Genomic DNA, 9,607 nt, shown 5'->3' with positions numbered 1-9,607 from the left:
AGGCAGGAGGATGCCTGACTTGTTGGAGGAAGAGCAAGGAGGCTGGAGGTGGCTAGAGAGGAAAGGAGGAGAGAGGAGAGGGGAGGGCTCTTACAGGCCGCTAGAAGCACTTTGGCTTTTATACTGGATGAGAGAAGAACCCTTGAGAGGTTTGCACTACTGCTGTGTCTAGACTAGGCAGGGACAAGGATAAATAAAAAAGAGGGAGACCAGTGAAGCGTCTATTGCAAAAATCTAGGTGAGAAGTGATAGTAGACTTTCTAGTGTGCTAGCAATGGAAATAGTAAGAAAAACAGCTGGATTATGGATATATTTTGAAGGTGGAATTGATAGATGGGACGTAGGATGTAAGCAAAAAGGATTTACAGATGACGGCACAGATGGAGCAGTTGTTTACGGAGGTGGGGAAGATTGGTGAGGAGCAAATTTGGGAGGAAGATTAGGAGCTCAGTTTTTGACAATAAGTATAAAATACTTGTTGAGAAAGCAGTTGCATATGTGAATCTAGAGTTTCATGGAGCAGTCCAAGATGGAAAGAGATATTTGCATATACATGGTATTTAAAGACTGAGCCTTGAGCATGCTAAGGTTTAGGGAAAGATTATACAAGGGATAGTTATAATATGTCATAAGTGCTATTAATAGAATTGAAATAATCTCAGGAACCCTGGGTGTATTCCAGGAGCTTCTAAACCAGTCTTGAGGAGTCAGCAAAAGCCTCCAGATGGAAGTAACAGAAAATGTCTGACCTGAGATCCAAAGGACTAGTAGGAACTGGGAAATGGGAAAAGGGGAAAGAATTCCAGAGGAAATGCAACTGCAAATCCAAAAACAAGAGAGGACATGAAACAATGCGGAATTTCACTGTCCCTTTCCACTCCAACTCCTCTGTCACACCCTCCTGTTGGAGGAGAGACTACAGATGTTTAGGGGAAGTTAAATGGAGAGATTTAAAATTTGGATTTGGTGAGTAATATTTATGTGGCTTCTAATCATTTCTATGTGGAGTAAAGTTGTTATTGAACATCTAGTGGTATAATTTCTGGCATATACAGTGCAGAGGCAGCTTCAAACGACAGGAGCCTTCGTGTACAGAGACTTCCAAAAGCCCTATTTCCCAAGATAAGTCCCGGGAACAAAAATCTTGTTTTCAGACACAGCAACTCCTGGTCCCTGTCAAAATGGACCCAAACGTTATCCAGTGGGAAATGGAATTCTGAAAGTCTGGCTCCCTTGCAGATAAAAAAAAAGCTTTGGTACCAGCTGGTTAAAACATCGCTGCCCTGGAGGCAGGGGTGTTAATTCCACACATCCTCAGGTTTTTCTCAAGTGAGAGTTTCCTCAGGGCTTTGCTCTGTGGGCTCCTCCTGGGCTCCCTCTGCAGTTCCCCCTCAAGCCCAGAAAAGCGTTTGAAGAAGAGAGTTCAGAGGTTGGATCTTTGGCCGATTGGGAAAGCGCAGACTTGCAAGCACTGCTGGAACCATCTGGTTCTCAAGGGGGCTGATTTTAAAGAGGCCAAGAAAAGGGAGGAGCGAGCAAGGAAGAAGGAAGGAAAAAGATGGATGTGGAGGAAAAATATGAAACCATTCTCCTGTTGGAGAAAAACTAATTGTGATAATGGAATTGAATATTAGCGGGGTAGCATCAGATTATAAGCAGAGTAGCACAGCGGAAGCCTGCTGGATCGGTAACCCAGATAGCAATGAATTAAAACCATCATTAACTCTAAATTTATAGCAAATTCCTTGCTAAGCTGTATTCAAACAGTTGAACTAAATCTAGATCTTATATATTTAACCTTTCCTAAGGAAAAATCTTTCTAAAATTTGCCTCTCTGAGACTCAGTCTGCTGTAGAAGTGTGGCACGTAAATTCAAGGAAAAAAATCTCACCTTTCTGCTTGATAAATTAAGACATTTCTGATAAATTAAGGCTCAGTTGATGGTGGCACATTGCCCCAAGGGTGTAAAAATGCTTTCCTCTAGGTTTCTTGACATGGAAACAATTGGAAATACTGAGTCAGAGGCACCTCTTTCAATGGAGGTGGTCTCTATATGATTTCATGGAGGAGGCAGAATGACAATTCCACATTTTCTTCCAGTAAAGGGTTTTTCAAATTATTATCCATTATTATGCCTTAATGATTATGTGCTACAAGTAGATGCAAAAGTAACACAATCCACAAGAAATATTTTTAACAGAGATTTGGGGCCACAGGAAATAACAACAGCAGATTTCAATATTTATACCCGTACTTGGCACAGAGAAGTATGGTAGGAAGATTTGAAAGACTACAAAATGATGTTGTATTGGGATAAAATTCTATGGGAAATACGGAATCAAAATAACGAATTCAAGGAGATAAAGGATCATTGTAAAATCTCACCCTCTCTCAAGGGATGTTGCTAAGTATTAAATTACTGTAGTTTTTAGATTCTTTTGATGTAAGTCACTATATCCTTCAGAAGAATTTAAACTTATGAAGAAAAATGTTAGATGTCCAGTGAAAACATGTGATAGGGAATACCAAGTTTGCCAAAATTATTTTAGGAGGTTAAAAAAATCCCCAAAGCAGTGAAATGTACAGAGTAGGTCCACCACAGTCACCACATGACATTTCCCTCCTTTTTAATGACTTGATTTTTTCCCTTGGACTAAGAAAAACAGTGGTAGACTTTACCAAATTTGGCAAATTCTTACCATTGTTCTCCTCTGGTTGCTTTCACTTTCCTCTCCTTGTTTTTTTTTTTTTTTTTTTTTTAATTTTTTTGTTGTTCCTTATGTCTTTTTTGGGTTATTTCTTGGTGCCCAGTAACTAAGGGCTAACAGACGTAACTAAGCATTCCATAAATATTTATTGGGAGCAATCAGTTGGGTTTTTTTTATTTCCCATTCTATAACTGTACAGAAAACAGAAACAAGTGCTGGGTAAGTTGACTGTGGAGGTTAAAAATCTGCTCAGTTGCTTTTCCTGAGTGCAAGAATGCATGTGCCACACCGTTGAATTGAAAAAGTCATTAATCCTATTTCTGTCCATGGCTATGCCATACCCCTGGAGCCTGGGTAGCTCAGTTGGTAGAGCATCAGACTTTTAATCTGAGGGTCCAGGGTTCAAGTCCCTGTCCAGGCACTGGGGTGTATTATTCCCTTGGTTCGAAAGCTACTTAATTCTCATCTGCTAAAGACAGAAGTTTGGGTTAAAGTTTCAAGACTTTTACCTGTATGGAGTGAGTAAATGCCAAGTCAGTTACTTTAACCAGTAGCTAAGATTTGCTATCCTATTCCAAGCAGAAGATGACTTTACCAGTTTTTAATAATGGAGATTTCCTGAGTAACACAGTACAAAGGCTTACAGACCATGAAATATAAGAAAGCTATCCTTCTAGATAAATGTGTTTTAGCAAAGGAACAAGAAACTGTGTTTATTGAGTAAAGTATTCACTGCGTCAGAACCCAGGACTTTTAGATTTTCAGTCCTTCACTCTTACAACTGAACTACATAACGGATGAGGAAAGCTCTCCACCAAACCATGGTAATGTCACATTCTGATGATAAACACACATGGTAGGGAGTTATATGACAAATACTGCAGTATGGTCTTTAGGCGAAATACTCACCCTACCCAGAAATAGCAGGACACTTTAACATTCAGTTCCACAGTTTTGGCCAATTGTTTGTTGATGGTGCAGTTGATTGCTCAGTGGATTGCATTTTTCTTTAGAAATATGCACTTCCCCCTCTCTCTTTGCCAAAGAATTGTACTTCCCATTCCGTTTGAAGGTTATATGATGATCTACGTAGAAAATCGTAAGGAACCTAAAAACAAACAAACAAAAAACTTCCTAGAACTACTAAGAATGTTCAGTAGAGTCACAGAATACAAGATCAAAACAGAAAAATCCATAGTATTTCTATATACTAGCAATAAACCCGTGGGCACCAGAATTAAAATACAGTACCATTTACATTGCTAAAAAAAGACAGAAAGAAAGAAAAACTTAGATGCAAATCTACCCAAACATGTACATGCTGAAAACTACAAAACTACACAACGCTGATGAAAGGAATCAAAGACCTAAGTAAATGGAGAGATATTCTGTGTTCATTGATAGGAAGACTCAACATAGTAGAGATATCAACTCTCCTCAAAATGGTATACAGGTTTAACACAATTCCTATCAAAATCTAGTAAGATGTTTTTGTAGATTTAGACATGACTATTCTAAAATTTATATGTAAAGGCAAATGAGTTAGAATACCTAAAATGACTCTGAAAAAGAGGAAGAGGGGCCGGCCCCGTGGCCGAGTGGTTAAGTTTGTGTGCTCTGCTTCAGCTGCCCAGAGTTTCGCCAGTTCGGATCGTGGGTGCAGACCTACACTGCTCATCAAGCCATGCTGAGGCAGCGGCCCACATAGCACAGCTAGAAGGACCGGTAGCTAGAATATACAATTATGTACTGGGGGACTTTGGGGAGAAGAAAGAAAAAAAGAGAAAGATTGGCCGCAGATGTAAGCTCAGGGCCATTTATTTTTTTAAAGAGGAAAAAGTGTAAAAAAGTCTCTCACGATTTCAAGACTTATTCTACTGCCACAGTAATTTAAAAAATGTGCATTATTGGCAGAGGGATAGACAGATAAGTCAATGAAACAGCATAGAGAACCCAGAAATCACATATAAATATAGCTAAGTTATTTTTGACAAAAATGCAAAAGCAATTAAGCAGAGGAAGGAAAGTCTTAGTCTTTTCAAAAAAATAGTGGTGGAGCAATTGGATATCCACGGGCAAAAAACGTGAACCTCAACCTAAACCTCACACTTTATTAAACAAATTAACTGAAAACAGTTCATAGATTTAAAATAAAATATAAAACTTTTAGAAGAAAAAAGTATAAGAGAAAATTTGTAGGACCAAATTGTGCTGCTGCACAATCTCCCACTCAGAAGTGACTGGACAGTGGTGAAAAGAAATCCTCCCAGTGGGTAGAGCTTTAGATGGTTCATTTGATCATCCACTTTATATGGAGAGAGGAGAGGCCTAAGGTAAGGCTGGATATGGAACCCTAGGCAGTAGGGAATGGTTGTCTGGATGGTCGGGAATCTGAAAAGAGCAAGATTTGAAGATTAGAGACCAGAAGAGTGGGGAAAGTCATGTGGACTGATTTATGGGAACTGTCACAATGCTGAGGATCTTTTTGTCATATATTAATGCCTACCAGATAAACCTCTACTTCAGAACAGGCACTGAACAATCAGGTGGACAGATCGACTCATCCTGTAGATGTTATCACCTTTAGGTTTCAATAAATAGGAATTCGTATTATAAAAAAATGAAGAAAGATGTCTACCCTCCTTTATTTTGGTGGGGGCTTAAGTGTGGTGAGTCATGTCTCTAAGTATCTCAAGTGATCCCAGATATCTTAAGATGCAAATTTCCCATATACAAATATCCAGCGGATGCTAGAAAGCCATAAACCACAGCTGACAAAAGTAAATGCTGAATGAACGGAGTAGCGTTTCAAACTACTGTACTGTGACAACAAACACAACAAAGGAAGGTGAGAATTACTGATCCTAGAAGAAGTGTAAGGGGAACTCAATATACAAATCTCTTTGAAGCATATACAGAAAACGAGGGCAGGTGCATCTATGCAAAGCCTTTAGAGCCATTGGTCCTGACATTTGAACGAAGGCTTGAGGGAAGCCGTGGAGTAAATCCTACAGACATCTAGGTAAGTATTTTCCAAGCAGAGAGAACCACATGAGAACAATATGTTGGATGAGGTAAAATAGAGGAATAAAAAAATTATTGGAACAAAATATGCTCCAAGAGATGAGGACCAATATCTACTTAACCACACGGGCAAGAATTCTTCAGCAGATGAGAGGAACAAGAAACCACCTCACAAGTGTGGGACAGAGGTGGAAAAAACTGAATCCAAGAGGACTGTTTAGACCAAGTGTGATTTTCCTTCGCCCACTGCAGGAATCAACACAGATAGGGGCAGATGGAGTGTAGCCCCTGGAGAGTTAACGTGTTTACTGTGTGATATCAAAAATGGCTTGTGGCATTAGAATACTCCTTTCAGTCTTTGACTACTGGTCCTACCATTAGGGAAAGGTCACTGTGTTCTACCCCATTATCTGACTCTAGAAGGACAAACCATTTCTAATACCATTATATAGGTAATAGTGTTTTTCAAATCGCTTTGTGACTCAGAAGTGAATGAGTGTGAAATCAATGTAAAAGAAAAGGTCATTATTAGTGTTTTAATAAATGAAACAGAATGTAGTGGGAATAGGAAATATCAGAATAAGCCCCACGTAGTAAAATATTGTTTTGTGGAGTTTGGCTTCTCTCTTTCCCTCTATATATAGGTAGATAGATACAGATGTAGATATAGATATAGGTAGATAGGTAGGTAGATTCAGATAGATATATCTCTCCATATAGACATATATATAGATGTTTGCATATTGTATTGAGTTTTGATTTAAAATGTATTTCTGACTCTGGATTGCAGTCAGAAAAGTTTGAAGAAAGACTGACTTTTGAGAGGATACAATTTGAAGATCGTAGCATCTGCTTGAGATGACAAAGATCTGGGAGGACAAATGCCCAAAAGGAATAATCGAGTTTCACTATCCTTGGATTCAGAACATCCCTGAAGACTTAAGAGAAACACATTGCTTGTCGTCTGGTTACTGTCTGTGGGCTCCCTTCCCCTTCACGTGAAGTCTGGGGAAAATATATCAAAATTCAAGAACACTCTTGTCCCAGTCTTGGTAAGGAAATCTTCGCTGAACAGAACATCCATCCCACCTGGGCTGCCTTAAGAAGGCCCACATAAACGCTGTTTCAAGTGAGGGCCGCTCCGGTGGGGCTGTGCGCACGGCTGGGAACCGGAGGCGGGTCCTCAGCTGTGCGAGCAACCTTCGCTCGCCCGTGTACCATGAAAGAAAATGCTGCAGAGGCTGTTCCTTAAGTTCCATTGTGGACAGGGAAATGGAGTAAAAAGAGAGAGAAGCAAACAAACAACAAACCCTAGCATGCAACCCATGGCCTAGCCGTGTGACTGAATGAACACATTACGCTCATCATCCAAAAGCTTACATCACTGAAGATAAAAGGTTTACAACATCCCAGATGGGCCCTATCTAGCGTCATCACAGAGGCAGCTGCAAACCAGAGCTGGTGTTCAGGGACTTCCTAAAGGTTCTGCTCTCTGATAGAAGCCACGAGAAAAGGAAGGTCCTATCTTTATTAGTTTAGTTTTTTAATTATTATTTCCTTGGGTTTTTTGTTTTATTTATTTTATTTTTATGTCAAAACGGCCCCAAACGAGATCCAATAGAAATTGAGGTCGCCATGTAATAAGTTGAGCAATAAATTTGGTTTATTCTCTCTGTTCCAGGGGCACCGTCCTCGTGAAAATCTTGTGCCCTTGCAAGCAAATAAAAACCTCTCTTTTATCCAAACGATGTTTATGAGATTTTTTTTTGCAGGAAACAAACAAGACGGTTAACACGATTCCTCTCCAGTGGCGGCAGGGTTGGCTCCAGGACTCCTCAGATCTTGCCCGAGAAGGGTTCACTAGAGTTTTATTCCGCGCGCTCTTCCTCGGCTCTCCCTGAGCAAGGAGCGGCTCCTGGAAGAAAAAAAAAAAAGAAATCCGAGTTTGGACACTCCGGCAGGTTAGAAAAGCGCAGTCCTGGACCCATTGGTTGTGGAGGAGTGGATCTCCGACTTGCCTGGGAGAGAGAGGGGCGGCGAAAACGTTCAAAAGGAAAGGGACGGAAAAGATAAAGAATGCTTTCTCTGCGCGGGAAAGGTGATCTGGATCATTGAAATGAAAAACAGGGAAAAAGTAAAAATGGCTAGCAGAGTGGCGCAGCGGAAGCGTGCTGGGCCCATAACCCAGAGGTCGATGGATCGAAACCATCCTCTGCTATGGGGTCTTTTCTTTTCTTAAACGCTTATTCCTTGCTAAGTTTTATTCCAACTAGGCTGTGAGTAAAAAGATAAAATCAGTTTCTATGCATAGTTCATATTTATCTCTTCCATGTGTAATCAATCTTAAAATTCACCTGTCTGAGAATCCTTCTCCAATTTGCGTTCTTCTTTCCCACCTTCCTTTGAAATGCCGTTTTCCCACTAGACAATTCCTAAACTCTTCTTCCTATCTGAAGTGGCACACTGCCCAGAATTGTAGAATTCCTTCCATCCCTGGCGTCCAACAAAAGAAAAATTGGAAATCTTCCTTCAGTTGAGGTAGTCTTGTACATCATACACCATTTCATGGAGAAAAACGAGACAAATTCCACATTTACTTCTGTTAAATCTTCCAGTAAAGGGTTTTCAAATTTATTATCTACTTATGATGTTTTGATTGTGTATTACCAGTAAATGCAAATATAACTCAAACCCAAAGAATTAATTATAACACAGATTTGTGGTCCCATCAAATAGCAAAACCGGATTTCAATATTTACACATATATTTGGTGCAGACTAATATAATCGAATGATCAAGTAAAGATTTTAAGTGTAAACATTCATTATATTGGCATAAAATTCTGTGGAAATACAAATTCAAGGAGAAAGAAGATCGATATAAAATTTCCAACTGTCACAGAAGGGCGTGCTCTTCTGTTTTTTTTTAAGGGATGTTGGCAGATATTAAATCACTATGGTTTTTAAAATCTATTTGATACAATAAAGGAATGTGATGCCATTGCTTAAAAAATATTTAAAAGTTTACAATATGCCAGTCAGTACAGTCTTTACACGTATCTGTTGAAAAATGTTAGGCGTCCATTAGAAAAATATATGAGGGTGTTCCAAGTTGGTAAAAATTCCTCTGGAAGGTAAAATCACCTAAAAACTAGTGAAGTTAAGGGCACAAAGGAGGATCGTACTCACCCAGGACATTCCCTTCCTTATGAATGATTTTTTCTTGCATCAATAAATATTTGGCAAAATGCAATAATTCTAACTACTGCTCTCCACTAATTGGTTTCCACTTCTCCTACTTTGTCATTATTTTTGTTTTTGTTTGTCACCAAAAGGTGACTAGTGAACGTATTAAGTATTAATAAATATTTACTGAAGACAATCAGTTGGTTCCACCTCTTGAGTCTCTCACCTTTTACAAACTGTGTGTAAATAAATAAGGATTGTTGTGTTGATGCTATTTACATTTCTTCTATATAGGCCAGCATGGCTTCTTAGACAGTGCAAACCAAACAAGTAACAGCTCACCAGTGAATACCAAGTAACGCTGAGAATACACGAATACACTTCTGTTCAATGAATTTGCCCTAAGGAATTTAAATCATTTCTTCAGCTATCGTTCCCGAGTCCAAGAATATATTTACAGTACCAATCAACAACAGTGATATTTGCTCAAACCATTTCTGGATATAAGAGGTTTTCCCTGGAGCCTGTGTGGCTTGGTTGGTAGAGCATCAGAACTTTGACCGGAGAATCAAGGATTCAAAGCCTTGTCCAGGTGTGACAGTATTTCCTCTCTTGGTGCACAAGGTTTGTTTCTATGTACTTGAAGGAATATACCTAAGGAACTATACTCAAGGTACCTCACATACACCT

General features: G+C 39.4%; 2 non-coding genes across 2 annotated transcripts; both read left to right on the top strand.

Moving 5' to 3' along the window:
* Positions 1 to 3,056: 3,056 nt before the first annotated feature.
* Positions 3,057 to 3,129, top strand: TRNAK-UUU (transfer RNA lysine (anticodon UUU)). Its single transcript has one exon. It is a non-coding gene; the product is annotated as a tRNA-Lys (tRNA).
* A 4,749-nt stretch (positions 3,130 to 7,878) lies between these two features.
* On the top strand, positions 7,879 to 7,950 carry TRNAM-CAU (transfer RNA methionine (anticodon CAU)). Its single transcript has one exon. It is a non-coding gene; the product is annotated as a tRNA-Met (tRNA).
* The last annotated feature ends 1,657 nt before the right edge of the window (positions 7,951 to 9,607 follow it).

This window comes from Equus przewalskii, chromosome 19, assembly GCF_037783145.1.
Source record: "Equus przewalskii isolate Varuska chromosome 19, EquPr2, whole genome shotgun sequence".
NCBI lineage: Eukaryota > Metazoa > Chordata > Mammalia > Perissodactyla > Equidae > Equus > Equus przewalskii.
Note: the sequence above shows the minus strand (reverse complement) of the source record. Positions and strands in the feature narration are given on the sequence as shown.